General features: G+C 35.5%; 1 protein-coding gene across 4 annotated transcripts in view; it reads left to right on the top strand.

Annotated features, from left to right (window-relative positions):
* Positions 1–20,554, top strand: part of MARCHF1 (membrane associated ring-CH-type finger 1) — a 246,852-nt gene that overhangs the window by 173,452 nt on the left and 52,846 nt on the right. The gene's annotated exons all lie outside the window — the stretch shown is intronic.

Here is a 20,554-nt window from a genome sequence, read left to right on the forward strand (position 1 = left end):
CTGTGTATCCTTCTTTAAATGTTTCCTTTGAAGTCTCTTTTCATTTTAGGGGCTTGTGGGGCTATGAATTAAGACTGTTAAGTCTGTACAACTAATACAGATAAGCTATTTATTTTATTTTATCTTGTTCTCATTTCTTGCTTGTTCATTTAGTTCCTTCAAGGTTCCTATACAATACTCACCACAGTGTCTAATGACCTTTTATAGCATTAATCTGCTCGTCAGGGTTTTCAGAGTAATTATTCTCAGGAGTCACAGAACATGAGGCATGCATGGCATAACTCCTTTTTCTTTTTTTCTTTCTCTCTCTTTTTACTGTTAAATTGTATTCTCACATTACTATTTAGCATCTGGTTTCATTTCTTAAGATATATCTGGCTGTCTTCAATTCTTTGCTAGGTTTTTGCTTATCTGCATGATAATTCTTCATCAAAGCTATTTTTATAAAGTTGCAGCATTTAAATAAAATTTGCTGAAATTTTTGATAGATAAGTGCATTAAGAAGGGGGGGAGTTACTATTATGCTATATGCTAGCTTTCCATATGCATATATATGACCTGTAAATTAGAATGAGAAAGACAACTGCTTGCTTATTCTTGTTTATCTTGCCCATTGACAAACAACTTACTAAATATATATGGTCTGTAATAATGGCTCACCTTTATCTCATGTAGAAATGATCTACTGTAACAGAATTGTCTAAATTCAAGTTGGTTCAGAACTACATTGGAGTGGAAAGTAAAGGTTTTCAAAGCATACTATGGTGAAAACCCCTACCTGCCTCCGACAACAACAAAAATAATTCTCCCATTCAGAATTGGGTGAAAGTAGGAGACTCTCTTCTTTTTTTTTTTTTTTTATTTTTTTCCCTTTTTTTCTTTCTTCACCAGAAATGGAGTGGTATTACCCCAGGAGAGCTAGTAGTTTTGTTGCTTGAATCAGATGCAACAGAGTGTAGTATCCAAGTCTCACAGTTGGATAAGCTAGTTCCACCAACTAACCTCTCTTGTTAAGTGAGCAGGAACCCTTTCCAAATTAAATTTTCTTCAAATGCTAATGGGTATGAAATGGTTTTGTTTCAAGGAACATCTACGAAACAGAAAATTGAAAAAAAAAATCTCAGCCATCTCTCTTAGTAACTGCAGTCACTGTGTACATGTTTGTATGCTGGTATCTATATGTGTTTATGCTAGTTTCTGTTGACAAACTTATGCATTGTAATCACAGGGATATGGGAAAAGTTGAGTTATTATTTCTATAACTCTTGTTAAATAAGCATTATAAAGTCTGCTTAAAGATACAGATATTCCTTGCTGTTCCTGGAGTGGCTTGCAGAATAAGGCCTGCTGCTGTAAAAATGTTTAGCTACATGTACGCACTGTGAATTTAGGATAACATTTGGGGATTTAGTTTCTGGTTTTGATACCTCAGAGCAAAAAAGGGTATTGTCTGCTACTTTACATACCTGGTAATTTTAAGTTTTATATGTAAAGAGCAAGAATATGCTGTGTAAAGTGGTACCGTAAGCAGAATATGTGGAGATACTAGCTTTGAAACTCTTGATAAAAGTATTAAGTGTCACAAGGATGCTTAGATGCTATCATATTTTTCTTGCTACTGGTCCAATACAGCTATTCTGGCATAATTTTTTTTTTTTAATTAAAAAATATTTTTATTTAAATTTTAAAATATTGTTAATTTAAAAACGTTCTTCTAAACAAAGACTAAAATATCATACATTTCCATTACTGAAAACCTGCATGACCCTGTGTTTTTATTTTCTAAGAAATGAATATAGAACATTCTATAGATTTTTCCTATATGTTTGAGGAAGCAGTATATTAAACAGGGATGTGTGGATAGTCAGGTATCCATCTCAGTCAGAATGCCTAGAATACGTTTGTTTATAAGAACCTTTGACTTATTTATAGTTTATCAAATTTCCTATGGTTTACCTTGCTTTCTTTTCTACTAACCTGTACGTGATCTTGTTATCAAGCACTAAGTAGTAGGATCATATTGTCAGAGGTGAAGCATCTTGTGTAAGAACATGCTTGATGGTTTAAAAGGAAGAAAATAAACTTCTGAAAACCATTTGGAATAAATGGAAAGCTAATCTAAATGACAGAAGGCAAACTAGTATGTTATTAAAGCTGTTCTCTAGCTCTGTTTTTTACATTAAAGACAAATTGACCAACTAACTTCATATTAAAAATATAATCAAACATAATCCAATTATGTGGTATTTATTACCCCTTTACAAAGGATATGGGGGTTTTGCACAGCTGTTGTAAATCATTGACTTTAGTTTCCTTATATGGTAATAATTTTTCAAAATGTTATTCAGCAGAGGTAAGGATTTACTGTTTAATGTACTCTGAACTTTGTGAGGAAAAAGTGTGGACAAAGCTATAGGCAAAGGACTAATTCTCAAGTCTTTTTAATTTTTTTTTATACATAGACTCTTTTTACTCACCAGGAATACAGATGAATTAGCAGTCTATGATTCAGATCACATAAAATTTCATCTTGCCTCCAGACAGCCTGAATTCATGAGAGGTTTGTTTTACTGCAGGTTTTCACATTTACATAAAAAATTATCTCCTCACAGTTTTCAGACTTGCTGACTTTCCAGGAATTATTATTTAAGTTAGTGGAAGCTAAATAATTTGCTTTACATTTGTGAAGATATCTTCCAGGACTGAACTAGTGAAATACTGTCATACATAGTATTGTACAACAGTTCTATTGAACTGTGTGAAATGTTCTCATTTATCCCCATCTTGGCAATTGAAATGACAAATTTCAGTCTTATAATTATTCAGTTTATGTCTATTAATGTAAGAAGGTCCAAATGAAGACAAACTAAAGGCCCGTGTAGCCCCTCATGCTGTCTCAAACAACAGCAAATTGTGAATGCTATTGGAGGGGTAAGGTAAGAGCGTGAGCTGTTAGCATGACTCCCCAGAATAGTCTCCCAGCATCCGGTAAATTGTAGTTCAGGGAATTCCTGGCCAATAAGTAATTTTTTATGTATTCCCCTTGAACGAACATTTCTTCTGCAAGTATGTTAGATCATTTTTTAATCATCTGTAAGCTTTTAAAAATTTCTGTTGTGCTTATTAAACATTAGCTACTTACGGTATTTACTTTGTTCTAAACCTATTGTCAGCTAGTTTGATTTGATGTTCTATTATTCTTGTACTGGTAGACTAGAAAATTATTTCCTATTTTCCTATGATTTTGTCCTGGTTTGGGCTGAAATAGAGTTAATATGCCTTTTTGGTAACTAGATGAGTGCTGTGTTTTGGATTTAGCTTTGGGTTTGGTATGAGAAGAATGCTGATAGCACACTGATGTTTTCAGCTGCTACCGAGACTTCAAGGACTCTCTGACTCCCCGTGTCCTGCCCGTGTGCAAGGGCACAGGGAGCAGGGAGGGAGCACGGACAGAGCACCTGACCCAAACTGGCCAGTGAAATATTCCATATCATGGAACGTCATGCTCACTGTATAGAGGAGGGGTGGTCGGGAAGGGGCTCTCTCTTGCTGCTGGGATTGCGATTGTGGGGTCTTGGTATTTCGGGGTCGCTGGCCGGGAACGGGCTGGGGATTGGTCAGCGGGTGGGGAGCAATTGCATTGTGCATTGCCCGTTTATATTTTCTATTACCGTCATTGTTCTCATTTTATTACCATTATTAAACTGTTCCTATCTCAACCTGAGAGTCTCCCTTTACCCCTCCAATTCCCTCCCCCATTCCCGGGGGGGGGGGGGGGGAGGGGGGGGAAGGTGGGTGATCGGCTGCGGGATGGTTGGCTGCAGACTAGGCTCAAACCACAACAAATTTTCTTATGATTTTGTGGCCCTGTATCATATTTCAACTCAGTTGTCCCTCTTCTAGTTTAAATGGTTATATTTTATTGAGTTGTTTCTTGTGCAGAAGCCATTCTGTTTATTGACTGTAGACATTTTCCAACAGAATTCTTGCTCTTCATGTGTTTGAGGATTACTGTGAATGTTTATGCCTTTGGCAAATTGTTGCTCTTGTCTTCCTTTTTTTTTGGCCCATATCTTTTTGCATATAATCACACGGAGCACGGAGGAAATATTTCTTCATATTTTCATCACATGGACACAATTTCAGCTTTTTGTAGAATGGCTTCACAACTGTACATTCAGTTTTTTCAACATGAAAGGGTACTGGATGCAATGTGAAAATTTGCCCAAAAGTCTCAAATTTTGAAGTCTTGAACAATATACACATGTTAAAGCAAAAAAAAAAAAAAATCTTGTCTAACTACTTCATGAGCCAAGAAGCAGAATTTCACCTTGAAGAATTTGAGGTCAAAAGGGGCATAGATGAATCTCAGTCATTTTCATTGGGATTAATATTACTGTTAATTTCTCTGCATCTTTGAATAGACATATGTACAGTCTAGATTGATAATACTTTTTTGTTATATCTGAGTTTGATTTGTCAGTGCTAAGCTGAATATGAAGTACTGCAGAGACAGTCAGATCCGTGGCTCAACAATTATTTTATCGGCGCAATACAAAGAAAGGCCTCAAAAAAGAACTTTTACTTGCTTCGGTTAGCTTAATTGTTAAACTGTCTCACAGGAAGCTTATAGCCATAATAGAGGAAAAGACAGATGGTCAATAATAACAAAATAACAAAATAATTTTTCATGGTGGCCAAGATGAATTTGCAAAGGTGTGGCAAAGGCAAAGAACCTTTGGGAGAAAAGTGTTTTGTTTTGTTTTATTTTATTTTGACTACCCTGGGTATACAATATACTGTGTAGTGTATTTTGTATACAGTGGTTGTTAGAGCAGAGCTGGCAGTTTACAATACATTGCAGATGCATACTCAATAAACTAGCAATTCACCAGGTAATGTTCATTTGACAGGTATGATTCTTGCCATAATTAATTCAATGAAATAAATAACTCTGAAAAACACTGCCTGTTCATGGTGGTTCTTGTTTGTGTCATTTTCGTAATGAAAAGTATCATGAGCCTTTTATTATATTTCTCATTATGTCCTTTTTATGCTTTTTAAAGTGTGTGAGAGTAAAAGAGGAAAGGAAACTACCCTTAATTTACCAGGTTTTTTTAGGTGCCAAATATACAAGCTTGTTGCCATGGAGATCAGTGCACAACTCGGATGCCTGACTCACTGCTGGTAAAGGGAACACCTTATTGGATTATCGGGTGAATGTCTGACTATATTTAATAGCTAAATAAACCACCACAGGGATTACAACACATTTATTTTAGGATGCAAGGGAAGTTACCGATATCCCAACATCTAATTTCAGATTCAGTAAGTACGTGTAAGAGACATACGGCTTTTCATTCTCTGCTCCTGTTTGATGCCATGTTTTCTTAGTACCACAAAAGGACACATACCAGTTATAGCCTTTGGAGAAGTGTACTGTAAAACTGAACTGAAAAGCTAATAGAAATATGAACTCAAAGCTTCATGCGCTGTGGCACTTCAAGAACAAGAATTTAGCTTGCAGTGAAATGGAGAGGTGATTTGAAGAGGTGTAAATGTATCATTTCTTTTTACATTTAAAGTGGAGGATCTGAGCATCTCAGAGGCAGGATGGGGATCTCGTCCTTGCATCTTTCAGATCCCATAGCTGGTGCTGATTTTTGCAGTGAGAGGACTGAGGGACTGACAGCAAGGGTCTTTTAAGGTTTTTTAACTTGAAGCGTCCCTTAATGTTTCTTCAATTATGAGCTAGTCTCACTTTCTCTCTTCTTACATTGTGGAGATTCTTACTGAGCAGCTCATACTGCTCAGTATGCTCAGAAGGGAAGAAAATCCAGCTGGGCTACTTCTTCCTTCCAGTTAATTGCAGAGGCCAATTACTTCCACCATGAGAAAATATCATAGTGAGAGCGTGGCTCCAGGAATATAGTGTTGTCTATTGTATGAAGGAGAGCTAGAACATTTACATGACTTCTCTCCCACACACATCTCCTTATATAAAGGGCTATTATACTTTGCCTTATAGATACTTTACATTACAGAGGCTTAACATATTTTATCTGTTTAACACTTAATCTTTCTCTTATCTGGGCCTTCTGAGCATATTTTAATCCAATTTCCCTGGGAAGCATAACCTAGGGAAGAAGGTGATCTCACTTTGTATTCACTACGAGTAGCACAGGCCGAGAGAACTTGAGTGGCTGAGCTCTTCATATGAACAGGGACTGTAGTTGTGATTGTCTTTTGCGTACGCTAGGAGGGGACTTCCACTGTCCTTTCCAACTAGACTGTATGTGCACTGATTTTAAAAGAGAAATCATATCAGAGCTGTTGCTATTGGGGATTATATTTTCATCTTTTATTGCCAGTAAAATTTCTCCATCTAATCAGAGTATGGGGTGATATTTCTCATATGGCACCATATTCATAAGTTCTGTCAGTTTGTCCTTATCTTCCCTCCTCACTTTGTCTCTAATGCGAATGAGTAAGCTATGTGCTGTAGCGCTTGGCTGTATCACAGTTCAGTGGTTTTAGCACATCTATTTTCTTTGAATGGAGAAGGTTAATTTCATTTCATTGTGGATTAAATCTGGATTCTGACCTTTAAAACTGGAAGAACAGATAGAATCATAGTTTAATTAACCTCCCAACCAGGATACGTATTTGAAACGTACTCAAGAAACGGTATGTTTTAAATACTACTGGGAGCCATGTAGAAATAGTGGAATCATTGGTATCCGGAAACATTTGGATTGTCCAGAATTAGATGAAAGGAAGAGTTTATTATTGGGGTGGTGAAGCATATAACTGAACTTGGAAAGAACTAAGGTAAACCAGAATTGGAATATTGAAATTCTGTCTTCATACTTTATCTTTATTGTGAAATGGGAACAGCAAAGAAGATACTGAAATCATCTGATTTTCTATCGATATTTTCCCTAACCTGTCCTCTTTTCCAGCTCACTATGTTCCGTGGCCTTTCCAAGTTGAAACACAAACAAGTTCTGTGGATTTAGATTGTGTACTATTTTAAGAGCATCTAAGCTCTGGAATCAAGTAAAGAAAGAAAAAAAAAACCTCCTTTATGTTGTCTTTGCTACAACACTCATCATTTGTAATCAGTTAAATGCTTAATAAAAAATCAGGACTGAAATTTCAATCTTTAATCCATTTTCTGAGGTTCTTCTCTGTAATAATTTCTCCTCTAGTATCTCAGCTTTTGAAAGCCCTGTTTTGCTTGTTTATAGCAATAATTGGCAAGAGTACTGTTTCTGTATGAAGAGAAAAAAATCAGTTGGAGCTAAAGATGGTTTTTTAGATAGTTTGGTTTAAAAGAGAGTTATCTGAATGCTATCTGCAATTTTACATCTGTATAAACCAATGTTTGCCAGAGTTGGGAGGCCTGGTTCCCAAAAATCTGAAAGATAAATGTGTTGCTGAGGATGTTCTATGAGTATCATATTGCAAAGTGTGAAACACTACCTGAGATGAATGAGCCAGATCTTCAGTGGACCTGGTTCCAGTTGACACTGCGTCAGTCACCAGTTAAATACCTGCTTCAGTTACAAGTGGCAGAATATTGTTTATTTCTTAAAATAGTTTAACTGTGCTTGAAGTCCTTTCCAACAAGGGCTGCTGGAAATCTGGAAGTGCACCGAAGGCTAAAAGTCTAGAGCATTTATCACATTGAAGACCTGCTGTAGTGAAAATAGAGGAAGTGTGGCATCTATTTAGAAAATGACAATAGTGATTTCTGTGCAATGTTATTTCACATTATGTGTGACTAAGCAAAGCAGGATTCCTTGGTGAGAAAGCACAGAAAAGAATAGAATGGAATCACGCGTGCTTCATTGTTGTCTGCAGTAATGGAAAAAATACAGAGCATAAGGTATTAACTGATATCTAAGACAGTAATTAAAATGTTTCATGAATAAGAGACTAGATAATTTCAGTGGTGTTTTTAACAGCTAGAGCTTTTGAAGACAGACACACATAAATGCATAGAATACTGTGTGCAAATACTCAAGTCAATTACATTGTCAGGATGTTACTTCCAACACATTAGTCTAAATTCTATGCAGTAATTAACAGATATGAATAAAATAAATACAGTCTATACTATATTCTGGTAAGTAGTTATTTATAGCCGTTCTGGGAAAGTTTGAATAATTGTCTGTCCTCATTATGCCAAGGACTTTTTTTATTAAGCGTGAAGGTCTGACTGGGAGAAATTAACAACTGCCTACTATGTCTTTGCATTATATCTAATCAGGTATCTTGGCAGAGCCGCTTCTTATATTTCAGTTTTATCTTTCTTTTCATTCATTTATTAGTCACATCTGGAAACAAAAATTGTGCTCTCAACAGTAAAATCTTCCCTTGCCTAAGACAGGGTAGCACTTTCTCTTCCCCAGTACAGTCTCCTCATTATCTGCTTTCCCCAGACTTCCTCCTTATTTCCCCCTCGATGTTCTTTCCATCGAAGAGATTTCTGTTATAACACAAAAATCTGCTAAGAAGGAGTAGTCAATAAATGGTGTGCTGTACATGTCCATCTCTCAACACATCTTTCAGACTGGATATGTAGGCCATACCTGTCTGTAAATAAAAGACCTGTAGAAGGCTTCTGTCATGAATATGTATGACTTGCTGGGCAAGTCTGCTAAGAAACAACTGTATACTGTGTTCCACACTTCTTTTTATTTGCATTATTTGAAGTGTAATATAGGATCAAGATTTAGCCTTTTAATTAAACATTAGGGTAGCTATAAAGAAAAAGCAAAACACTTTTTATGTCATAGTTTCCCTCCATCCCCTGACTGAATAAATGAATATATAGGAATAAGTAGGATTGTGAGTTCCAAGAATAAACCAAATTTAGCTGTAATTTCTACAGCATCCTTTCTCTAATGAATATACTGAATATTTCAGGAAGCAGAGAAAAAAGATAATAATCGTGGCCTGGATCCTGAACCTTGCTATCCTAAAATATTCCAGATGGAACTGAAACAAGGATCTAGTTTTTGTTGTGGAAGCTCTTCAAAGGATTGGACTAAATGACACATTTCTGAGTTTGTGCAGCAATATGCTACTATTAATTTAGGAGAGGACTCAGTAGCTTTAGAGATGTTAATCAGACAAAGTTTGACTGTAAACAAAAGTGACTGTTTCTGTAATAAAGATCTGTGATAGCATATATGAAAACTTCACAGTAGGAAAGTTTATATTGCCTTGATGGTGGATCCCATCATTTAAGAAGGACGGTGATAGCTGAACCAAAGTACATAGAAATAAGATTTGAATCAGTATCAGTGTTAGTTCTAAAGCAGAGAAGTAGATATGTATTTCAACTTGAAGCTGTCTTTCCTTCAAATTTTCTACACCTTTTAGTGTGAATAAATATATCACTCCTCAAACTTTCATACAGAACTTTGTTGAAAAGAAATTTTATAGGAATTTTATCATTCAGGCACTGAAGTTTACATGCCAATTTGATGTTTAAAGAGGAAGGAGTTGCAATGTTCAAATTTATGTTGAAAATTACAAACTACATAATGGCTAAACTAATGGGTGGGTAATTAAATTAGACTATAAGCCCCAAACTGTGTAATTATTCATTAACCTCAATTAATCTAGCATTAAGATGAATTTGGGGATTTTCAGAAGAGGTAGGAAAGATGCTGATGAATGTATCTGTGGAATCTATGCACATCTCAGATTCAACTGGCATAGCATTCTTTCATGTCCTTACATTTGTTATATTCAGCTTGTGATTTTAAGTTTTCAGACTTGCTAACCCTGTAGCAATAAGAGTTATGGGCCTTTGAATTTGGGCCTGCTGATGCAGAATTAAATTATTCAGCTGATTTCTGATTTTTCAGCTGTGTCCAGCAGTGGCAACCCTGACCACCAGGGTTCAACATAAATTCGGTTAATCTTATTCTTATCTAACGTCTGGATTTTCTGTGAGATCTACTATTCTGCTTACATTTCTGTTATGCACAAGGAGGTCCTTGAGATACACATTTGCATATCAGAAGTCAGGCGTACAGTCAAACAGTGTTGTTCTTTGTCCAGTTCTGATTCCATTATTTTTTTTCGTAGCATTATTACTTAGCTCTTAGGATCTATAGTCAAGAGCTTATTTATAGTTTTGCTGCTATTCTTGTTGCAGTTGGAGATCAGTGGGTTTAGGCTGAATAATGAATCAAATTGGCCAATGAAAGGTGGCACCTGTACATTAAAAGATTTGAATGGTTGGCTGTCTTTTAGAGGACTGGGGGAAATACTATTTTCTTTCACTTTCCCTTTTAATGGGAGGAGTTTGAGTTAAAGGGACACTGAAGACATAAAACCTGTAATCAGGTAAAAGGTATGAAAATGGTGTTATTTGGATGTACAACACGTAATCACGTACTGTTTTATAACTCTATTGTAATTGAGGCACTTTGACTTTGTGTATTTAATTAATCTTTTGTCCTTTGATAAATAATTGGCTGTTAGACAAGTACTTGGCCACCCAGAGGCTTTCATCTCTGGTACTAATTGATTGGAGTCCAGCAGGTCACAATTACTGGCGGCCAACAAAGTGGTCTCTGAATTCCAGCTTCTGAAATAAGTTACTTTGTCTTTTCAATTAAAAAATCTGCATATCGTCATACTTAACAAAGAGAAAAATTAATTCATATCATGCTTTGAATTAAAAATTGGATTACATGGTCCACAGACCATGTCTACTTGTAAAAAAATTCTGGTTAATATACTGTCCACCAATAGTGTTCTTACAAGAGAGTATCATTGCAGGGACCAGATGTTTGGGGAAACATCCTGAAAGATGAGGAAAGGATGTCACTCCTAAGAGAAAAGTAAAGAGCATTCAGACCGATAATTGAACTAACTTTGATTGAAGTTCAACATGATGATGAAAAGACCAGGTCTTCTTTTCAGACTCACTGAGAGTCTTATGGAAAAGCAAAGTTTAATGATGTACTGAGAGCCTTGGGAAATAAATATAGTGGCTAGTGTACTAAAGTTCTATCATGCTGTACAAGATAGAATGAAACCCCATATCTTTATTGATCAAGGATGGAAATACTAAAATACATTACCTGTAAAGAATAGTAATGTGTAAATGATAGAACCACTTGATTTGAGTGCTGCAGTGAAATTTATTGTGTTGCATTTCTATTCATCATAGAAGAGAGACAAAATGATAATTTGATGTCACAGTGAAAAGGATTCTATTTCACTTCCTTGCTCTGTGTGTCAAACCCATTTAGGGAGGGTAACACAGTGTGAAAATAAGTGATAATTCAAGAGTTGGGTTATTTCATATTTGAAACAGAGATGTACAGTGACATATATATGTAACACCTATGTAGAAGTAATAAAACAAAGCTGAACTGACAGTCATACATTAACAAAACAGACGGACAAAGTAAAGAAGCCTTCAGACTGTTTTTTGCATCTATTTTACAGGAAGGAAAAAAAAAAAAAAAAAAAAAGGTGCTTGTCTTCATTTTCTATAGCTGAGTAATGCCGAGAAAATAAGGTATGAAAATAACATTTGTGATTTTCCAGGGTAAGGTAACTTTATCAACACCCAGACACAAATCTCCCATAACATGCCTCCAGTAAGAAATGAATGCAAATCAAGTGTTAGCGAAATCACGCAGGTTGTTTATAATTGCCAGGTAATTCAGACATTCACAACCAAGTAGCAGAACATGGTTTTGACATGTGGAAATCTATCACAAATTATATTGTTACCTGTTATAACTAAAGTGCTCTGATTAATGTAGTAAGAAGGTAGAAATTAAACAGGCTGTAGTTAGACATTAATACAATAATAATAATAAAAAGTTCTCTGTTTTTTCTGAAGAGAAGTATCTTGGCAAGTAGCAGTGGGAAGCAAAAACATTAGTAAGATGTTTGTATGCTAAGATTTGTTTCTAAATGTGACAAGACTTCTATGTGTCAGAGAAGTTAGAGCTGTGTACTGAGTGTCGTTATGCGCACAGTTCTCTGGTGAAAAACTAACAATAATGAATTCCTGCAATTACTCCCCCTCCCTGTAGGTTACTCTTGACTAAAGAGCTAGCACTTTTAAATGCCTGTATTCATAGGAAAAAATTTACTTTTTATGTGGTTCCATATTTTGATGAAATGGAGAAAACATTCTCCTATGTTTAATTTTCATTCCATTTCTTTATATTTGGCTTTTTCTGTTTTTATTTATTTTTTTAATCTTTTCTCTAGCTGCAATTAGTATTATCCCTCTTTGCATTTGTTCATTTAATTCCATTTGTGAATAGTATTCTATCCATCTTGATCATACCAAGTTATGTCGTTAGAGTACAGACTAGTAGATTGTTGAGTTTTAAATTATAGTCTTCCTACGCTTTTTCCCTGTAACTTTTTAATAAGAAGGTAATGGCAGACTTCACTTTTCCAATACCTATCTTTGCAGCTTTTAATTTTTAACTATGTGGTCAGCGTTGAATAAAGACAGGCATCGCTTGTACCTTGTTAGAAAAGTCCCTTTATTTTTTTTTTTTTTTTTTTCTCTTTTCCCCGAGATGTAAACTGAAGAGCAAAGGCAGCTAATTACAGTAGATTTTTTATGCAGTGTTACACTCGATGCTTGGTGTTCACCAAATGGTCCTTGAGTCGACAAGGGCAGGTACTATTTTAGATGTGTGTTTTTGCATACTCAGAGTGATTTAGAATACCTAGTCATAGAGAGCAACCTTGGATTAAATGCTTGTGATTTTTTCTTAAAGTAAAAGATAAAGGGTAGGTGAAACCTGGTTAGTTTGAAAAAACAATCCTGACGTCAGTCAGCTGATGAATTCAGTAGATGAAACTAGGAGTGTATGGAAATTTCACATCTCCCTAAAAAATGAAACCAGTCGTGGAAAATTTGTTAGAGTATGTTAACCTAGGCACTGGTTAGGATATTGGTGTCCATAATTTCTGATGGACAGTGTCATTTGGAAATGAGCTGGGTGATATGACACTGGTTTCTTTTTGAAAAGAGCGATGCCATGGACCTCTCTGCCAGAGGGTGCAATCTGCTGTATTACCCTAGATCATGAAGTAAGAAAGAGCCACTGGCACCAGGCTGTTGCCACACAACAGTGTTTTTCTTATTGCATAAGTCTGTCCTGAGCAACATAAACATTTCAACTCCTAGAATAAGTAAGTGGAGAGATTTATCAGAGGTAGGATGCATTGTATTGAACAATGCAAAATAGTGGTACTTTTTAGTCACACTTGTTTCTATCATTCCCCTCAATTCTCTTTGGTATTTTAATAATTTGATGTTTTGGACAGAGAAATATATCATACTTCAAGTCAGAGTGTGATAGCATCTTGTCTGCTTCAAATATACGTTCCAGAGTATCTTCTATTGTTGAAGGATATGTATGCAATTTGTGATATTTTTGATACACTGAAACTTCATAAAATAGCTTACATTGGAAATTTGTCCTGTGGTAACTTGTTCAAGTGCTCAAACCTTGAGTCATGTGGGGCTGGGGCTGCATTGTTGCACTGCATTTTGTTGACTTGGATGAAGAAGTCTGTAACAGACACCAGGAAAATGTGGAAGACAGTTCTTAGATCAGTTTAAGATTTGTTCAGGTTCTTTTCTTGAGTTCAGTGAGGGAAAGGGCATGATCTCCTTCAGCCTCTGAACTGAAGCAAATGGCTCTTCTTGGTCTGCGGGTGCAGAAGGAAATTAGAGCCACTTCCAACCCCCAGTTCCTGGTTATCTTAATTGCAGTAGGAATGAGTTCACTTTGTTCCTAGAAAGTAGGAGGTACTAATGAGCAAGACCCTCTGACTGTTGTATATGGCTTCTTTGTTTTAAAACTCTTGCCTACCCTTATATGTTGATCTTCTGAAATCCAAGCCTTTTTTATTTTCAGTTTTGTTCCTTTAACCTCATTCTCATTAGTATTAGGCATTACCAGAAATAATTTTCCAATAAAAGCTTACGGGTAGCTTCTTATCTCGTGATCAGTCAAGTGCAACTACATGACACACATTGTCTGCTTACTGATTTGTGTTGCACTTATTTCCAACTTCATGGTTATTTCATTTATAATTTTGGCAAAGATTTCTAGGAACTTTTATCTTTTACTCAGTATGGTACAACAAAGTAAAATTTGTCTCTATGTGAGCACTTTAAGGAATTGCACTTATGTTAGGTGTTGAGTATGTGCTGTTTCCTGACTGTATCCTGTGCATGCCTGTGATGTGTTTCAAGATTGAATCAGTGCTGGATTCTTTTAAAAATGTAATAGTGTATTTATTCCCATTTTTAAAACAGTTTTGACCTTGTACATTTGTGCAATACAGAGAAAGCAAACAAATCTTGTAACATGGAAGTTGTCCATATAATTGCAGGTAGAAGCATCGCCGTGAAACACTCATACTGTAGCAGCAGGCATACTACTGACTCATCTTGGCCTGTGATGGAAGTTGATCTGAGCATCATTAAATTTTAATTACCATTTTCAAATCAAAAAGATGGTGGATCAGATTCTGTTATCATGCTTATTAGCAGCTTGTGCTAAAAACAAGCTGCTACACTGAGTCCAGTGAAACTGATGTGGAGTAAGATAGTGTAAGATAGAAGGGAACCTATCCCACTAGAGATACCAGTGCAAGAGGCAGCTATAAGTAACAGTGGTATGTCTGTGCCATGCAGTTGGTGGCGTTGTAGTTTTCTGTTCAGAGGAGAAAATAGCATAACTTCCTAAATTGTTTAACTCCAAACATTATCTCTTTATTCTTCAGTGAAGAATAGCATAACTTCCTAAAATCTTTAACTCCAAACTTCATTTCAGTGAAAGTACCAATGAAAAATTTTGAGGATCTTACATGCTGTAAATCTGGCCACAAGGATATATTAGTTGCAAAATAAGTAGCAGGGCATATGACAAGTAAAACACTTGTACGTTATTCTTATGTAAGGTTACACAACAGTCCACTAATAGAGAGGTTCCTTAATCATTTGTATGTACTCTTCTGCCCACATGTAAATATGAGAGATATGCAATTTCTAGGTTAATAAACCTAACCTCCTTATGTCTCACCGAACTGTGTAGTCTGTTTCCACAGATGACAGTCAGAATGGCATCCTCAGAAGCTTTGTTTGTGGTTTTGCACAGCTGTACTTTACAATAGAGACCTTCAGTCTGTTTAGATTTACTTTCTCCTCTGGCTTTTTGCCTTGTAGGTGATTTCACATGAATGTTGAACTCCTTAGTGAAGTTAAAATTTATTAGAATGGCAAGATATATGTTTACAAAGATGCGAGAGAAAATTTCTTACATTTTCAAATACAGACTTAACTACCAATAATTTTATATTTGGTAATTTAGTGGTATGATTCATTTATAAGAGGAGTTATATGGCTAGCTGTTGAACATTTGAAAGTATGAAAAAAAAAACCCAACATACATATATATGTTACAGCACAGAAAATAATTCCATGAGTAATAAAAGAGAACTGTCAATTCATGGTGAGCTGCTTTCTCAGTATTATTTTAGGACTAAAATCTGCTTTGAGTTCTTTTCAGGACTCAAATTCACCACATCAAAGCTGTTCAGAAATTGCCAGTTATTCTGAAAGTTGTCAGGATGCTATCACCAGCAACTGATTTCCTCCTGCCCCTACTTTCTGTAGAGAAAAGGCTGTCCAAGTCCAAGAGTCACGTTGTATGCTCTATCAGTAGTAACACTGTCATGATCTTCTTGGTATAAATAGTCATAAATAAATATGTATATATTTGTATTTTTTTTAATAATTTAGACCCCAACACGAGAAACTGTGAAATAGTTCTTGAATAGTGTAACAATAGCCACACTGTGGGAGACACTGTTATCCTAGCTCTGACCATGCCCAGTAGCAGATAACTAGGAAAAGAGTGAATACATTTACATATCTATACATATAAATACATTCATAGATAGATAGTTATATATTTAGATGTTTTATTTATAGATATATATATGATAGAGTATGTACAATCTAAACAATACATATTATACTACATGTATTTTGTTGATACTTTATTTTGATTATTATTTATATTTTATTATTATTTTATTTAAGGGTTGCATCTGCATCATAGACTTTAATATTCCCAGCAGACTTTTCTTCCGTGAATTGGCACTTTGAACCCAGCTGTTCTTTGGTATTGAAAACATTCTGTGTTCCACAGTAAAATTATGCATGAGTAATGAATAATGAGTAATTACGCAGTGTGTTTATGTCTTAGTTAATTGTAGGCATTGGATTTTTTGTTTATCAGTTAAAGCAAATGTTGCCTGTTCTGTGTTTTTGTCTCTCTATTTTCATGTTAAGGTATTGAAATAAGTTTATCGAGTCTACACATCAATTTTAATAATGTAAATTCCTGCTTGTTAGCTTTCCAGTGACTGACATTGCTAGTTGAGATCATCTACATATCTGATAGCTCAGGCCGTAAAGTGAAAGCAGTTTCTGCTGCTACTCAAAATTCCAAAAGTGAAAAGGTGCTAAAAGGAGGCTCCGGTGCGGATGCAGTGAGAGGGATACTAGGTGGAAAAGGACTTTAGGCAAGCAAAACCACATTTGTGTGGCTTGTGTTGTACTAACATTCAGGAGACATTTATTTTTGTGATATGTTGTGATATGACTTCTAGAAAAAAATCTGTTGTTACAATCATGTATAGAACTCTAAGCCTGAGGACTGTGTGCAGATGTGTGAAGCAGCACATACCACTGTGATGCAAAGGTTAGAGCGCACAAAAGAGAAAACAAAGGTGAAATATTTTGTGCAAAGGGTTTTTCTGGGGAGTGGGTTGGGTATATGTGTGTGACAGAAGTTGTTGCTTAAGATTTTCCTGTGAGTTGAGATACTGTGATTAGTTCTTCATGCTATTGTGCTCTCTTCAGAGAGATGAAGTGCAATCCATTAGCAAGGCACCTGGGCCAGCCCCAGTGATGTTCAGAGCCAGAGCAGAGCAAGGGGCAGCTAAAGGAAAGAAACCAGACAAATAGATTAATTAGTTTAAAATGCATTTTGCTATCCAGCAAGACTTAAAATCATTAACCGTGTGTATGAATATTTGGTGCAAGTCAGAAGGCAACCAGCTCATCTATCACTTTCCTCTTTAGAATGAGAGCCTGAACTGTTCACCGCAGTATTTTAGGAATTTGTTATTGCTGCACTGTTCTTCTACCCCGCCAGAATTTTTATTCTCTTGCTTTAATAAAAAAATCTGTTTGTTAGCAATGTAAGTCATATTTGCAAGTTGGGAAAAACTGTATCTTTAAGGATCAGAAAGTTTAATGGGTTTAAACTGATCACTGCAAATAATATCAGTTCAAGAACCCAATCTTGTGCTGAAATGAAATTTTAGGAGGTGGTTTACTCTCACAAAAGGAGAGATTTTGCAATTATTTTATCTTTAATTATTTTCATTACTTATTGCATGCAGAATTGTTTTCGTGGTATGATGTGGTAGGACAGGTGCGTATAACTTTCCTCCCAAAACAGTTTTATGAACATGTCAGAATCTGAAATTTCATGGCATTATGTCTCTATTTTATTCCTTCCAGAATTTATACTGAGGACCAAGTTGCATTTGCAGTTATATCCTTGTAAATGATCTTGGTAAAACTGAATTCTTCGGAAATTTTCAAACACAGAGTGATTTTTCTTGATATTCCAAAGGAACAGTTACAGGAACTGATTTGTGTGGTATCACAGTTTTGAAGAGATACCTGATGAGTGCTTGCAGGATGTAACACAAGATAAAAGAGATGAGATATTGGTGGTACAGGATGTCTGGAAATAAAGAGCAGTATTTCAGTGTGGATTGCATAATACAACATACAAGCCAAAAAGCTCATACCTGTCATGGTCAGGAGGAGTCTTGGAAGGAGTTGTTTAGCTGTTTTGCTGTCTGGATGAAAAGACAATTTGAGAATTTTAGCAAAAGATCACTCTGAATATTTTGTTTTCTGTTTACTCAAGGGCCAGATCTCTGTATGTGTAAATTTAGAAAACAGTCAGGGAGATCAAGAACCCACATTACAGACATTAAATAATTCCTGCTGAGAAGGCTTAACTCTAAAAGGTGAATGCTACTTTCTTTGAAATAATCTGATTGGAAGGACGTGATAAGACATTTCCTTGATGCACAAAAATATGTATAGATGTTTGAACATGTATTTCTTTGGATATAATCTGTCAAATGTAAATTAATATTGAATGTGTGGAAAAACCCCTTTTTACTAGTGTTTAGCAAGCTCGTAGGAAAAATGTTCTTCAATAAAGATATTTTCACTTATAGTAAGAAAAGGAATCCGTTATTCTTAACAATGTGAATACTTTGAAAACATAAACCATTAAAAAAAAAAGCACACAGGCATTCTTTAAGGATGTGTTTCAAGAGATTTTGCCGTAAATTTTCTATTCTGTTCTTTCTCTGTATGAACAGCCATGCAAGTTCAATGTGAACTGGAACGAAGAATTATATCTTTGATTTATGTACAGTTATTTAGTACAACATTTTCAGTTTTATTTATATGTTCTTCAAAATAAATCACCATGAAATACCTGAGCTTGCAAATTATGATTAAATTTATTTATTTTTCCAAAAGCTGTAGAGCCAGCAGTATTTCTCTCAACTTAGATCAGCCAGTGTATGAGCTAGTCCTTTGCAGGGTGTAGATGCTAGGGGTTTTCAGTTAGAGAGTCAGGAGCTTGTTGTAACTAAAGTGAAGGAGATATGTGCCATAGTGAAGAATGGATCATTTAAAAAGCCTGGAGAGCTGTATTCAGGAAACAGATTTTGAGAATGAATCTTGGATGACAGATTGTTAAAAGAAAGAGAGTTAGACTTACGGAGTTCATTACACCGTCAGAAAATACAAAATATTTCTTTAATCCAAGTGATGGAGGATGAAGGTTATATGCTTTTAGCAGGGAGTTTCTCAGCTATGATCCCCATTCATAATTTCTAACCACAAAAGGGGGATTAATTTCATGGATCCATAACTTCTATTATTTTGAGGTCAAATCAGAGCTTCCCTGAATGCTGACCCAGAATATCCACGGTGTGTTTTCTATGGATATAAATGAAGATATTCAAAACTGTATATATTTAATCTTGTCTAGAAAGGATAAACAATTATTATTTCATTACCGAAGCTACAGTGGATAATATATCACAGAAGTAATACTTGAATCATCAAATACTTCAGGTCAGAAGGAATCATCTGGTTCACTTCCCTGTTCAGAGCTGAACCAACCTCAAGGACAAGACGTAATAAATGAGTGCATAACTTGCAGAATTATTTTTTTGTCAGTTCTTCCTAAAAAAGAAGAAACTCTGACACACAAACCTGAAGGTGGTTAAGTCCTGAGAATTAGCTGGTATGGTAGAATAAAATGGAGAATGATGTGTGGTCAGGGAGTTCAGTGATGCTGGTTTTTTGAGGGCAAGAGTCTGTTGTGCTACTTAGTGCTAGTGAAGACAAAAAGAGAGGGAGTTTGGTATATTAATATTTGCAGTGCAAACAGTTGATGGTGCTGAGGGATGGAACAAAAACATAAGCTACCTACAGTCTGAAGGAAGAGAGATACAGTAGGTATATGAAACAAGTACATTTAAAAGTATTTTTCCATATGGGTATGCTTAATGGGTTTGAGATTGAAGCAGCTTTTTTACAATAAAAATGAGATATAAATTGCCTAAGGTGTTTTTCGGTTTGGTTTTGGTTTTGTGTTTTTTTGTTTTGTTTTGTTTTGTTTTTTGTCATTTTTGCCATTTCAAAACTGTTCTGAGCTAAAAATTATTGGGGAAATAGTAATTTCTAGACTACACATATGCATTAATGGAGTAGGAAATTTAGCTTTTTTTAACTGGCAGCTTCTGTATTCTGCTATAATTCTTTAAATGAAGGATGAGGAGAGATGGGTCAGCCAAGCTGAAAGCCTTTTATGAACATGTATGAATGAGATTATTAATGTATGTGTCTGCCTGCCACAGTGATGTATGCATTGCAAATTAAGCTGCACAGGTGGAAGGAATATTTTGGAGTTTGTCCCCCTGTTCCCCCAAGTGGGTTATCTAACCAACTTGCACAAATGGTATCTAGTTCAACCCCTTCTATGTAAAAATCAATCTTGTTTATATGTATATTTCACCTGAGTGTTTGAACCTACATTCTCAGTGCTGAGAAAAATATTTCCATGACTTCCCTAAGATATATGCAGTTACAAAGGGGGTGAGCACTGTTTCTGAAATATCTTTTACCTTTTCAGTGTAAATGAAGATGAATCTATTGCCAGGGAAGTGTAAATACTGAACAAATTATTGAACTACTGCTTCACCTCCTCCTTTGGATTACCAGAAAAAAAAAAAAAAACAAAAAAACAAACAAACAGCGTTGTGCTATAGAAATGTAGCTATTCGGTGTATACTTTATTAATGGATCTCAGCCTATGGTGTTGGGGTTTGTGTATTTGATTTTCACATGAGTGAG

This window comes from Tyto alba, unplaced genomic scaffold, assembly GCF_018691265.1.
Source record: "Tyto alba isolate M040663 unplaced genomic scaffold, T.alba_DEE_v4.0 Super-Scaffold_6, whole genome shotgun sequence".
Taxonomy (NCBI): Eukaryota; Metazoa; Chordata; class Aves; order Strigiformes; family Tytonidae; genus Tyto; species Tyto alba.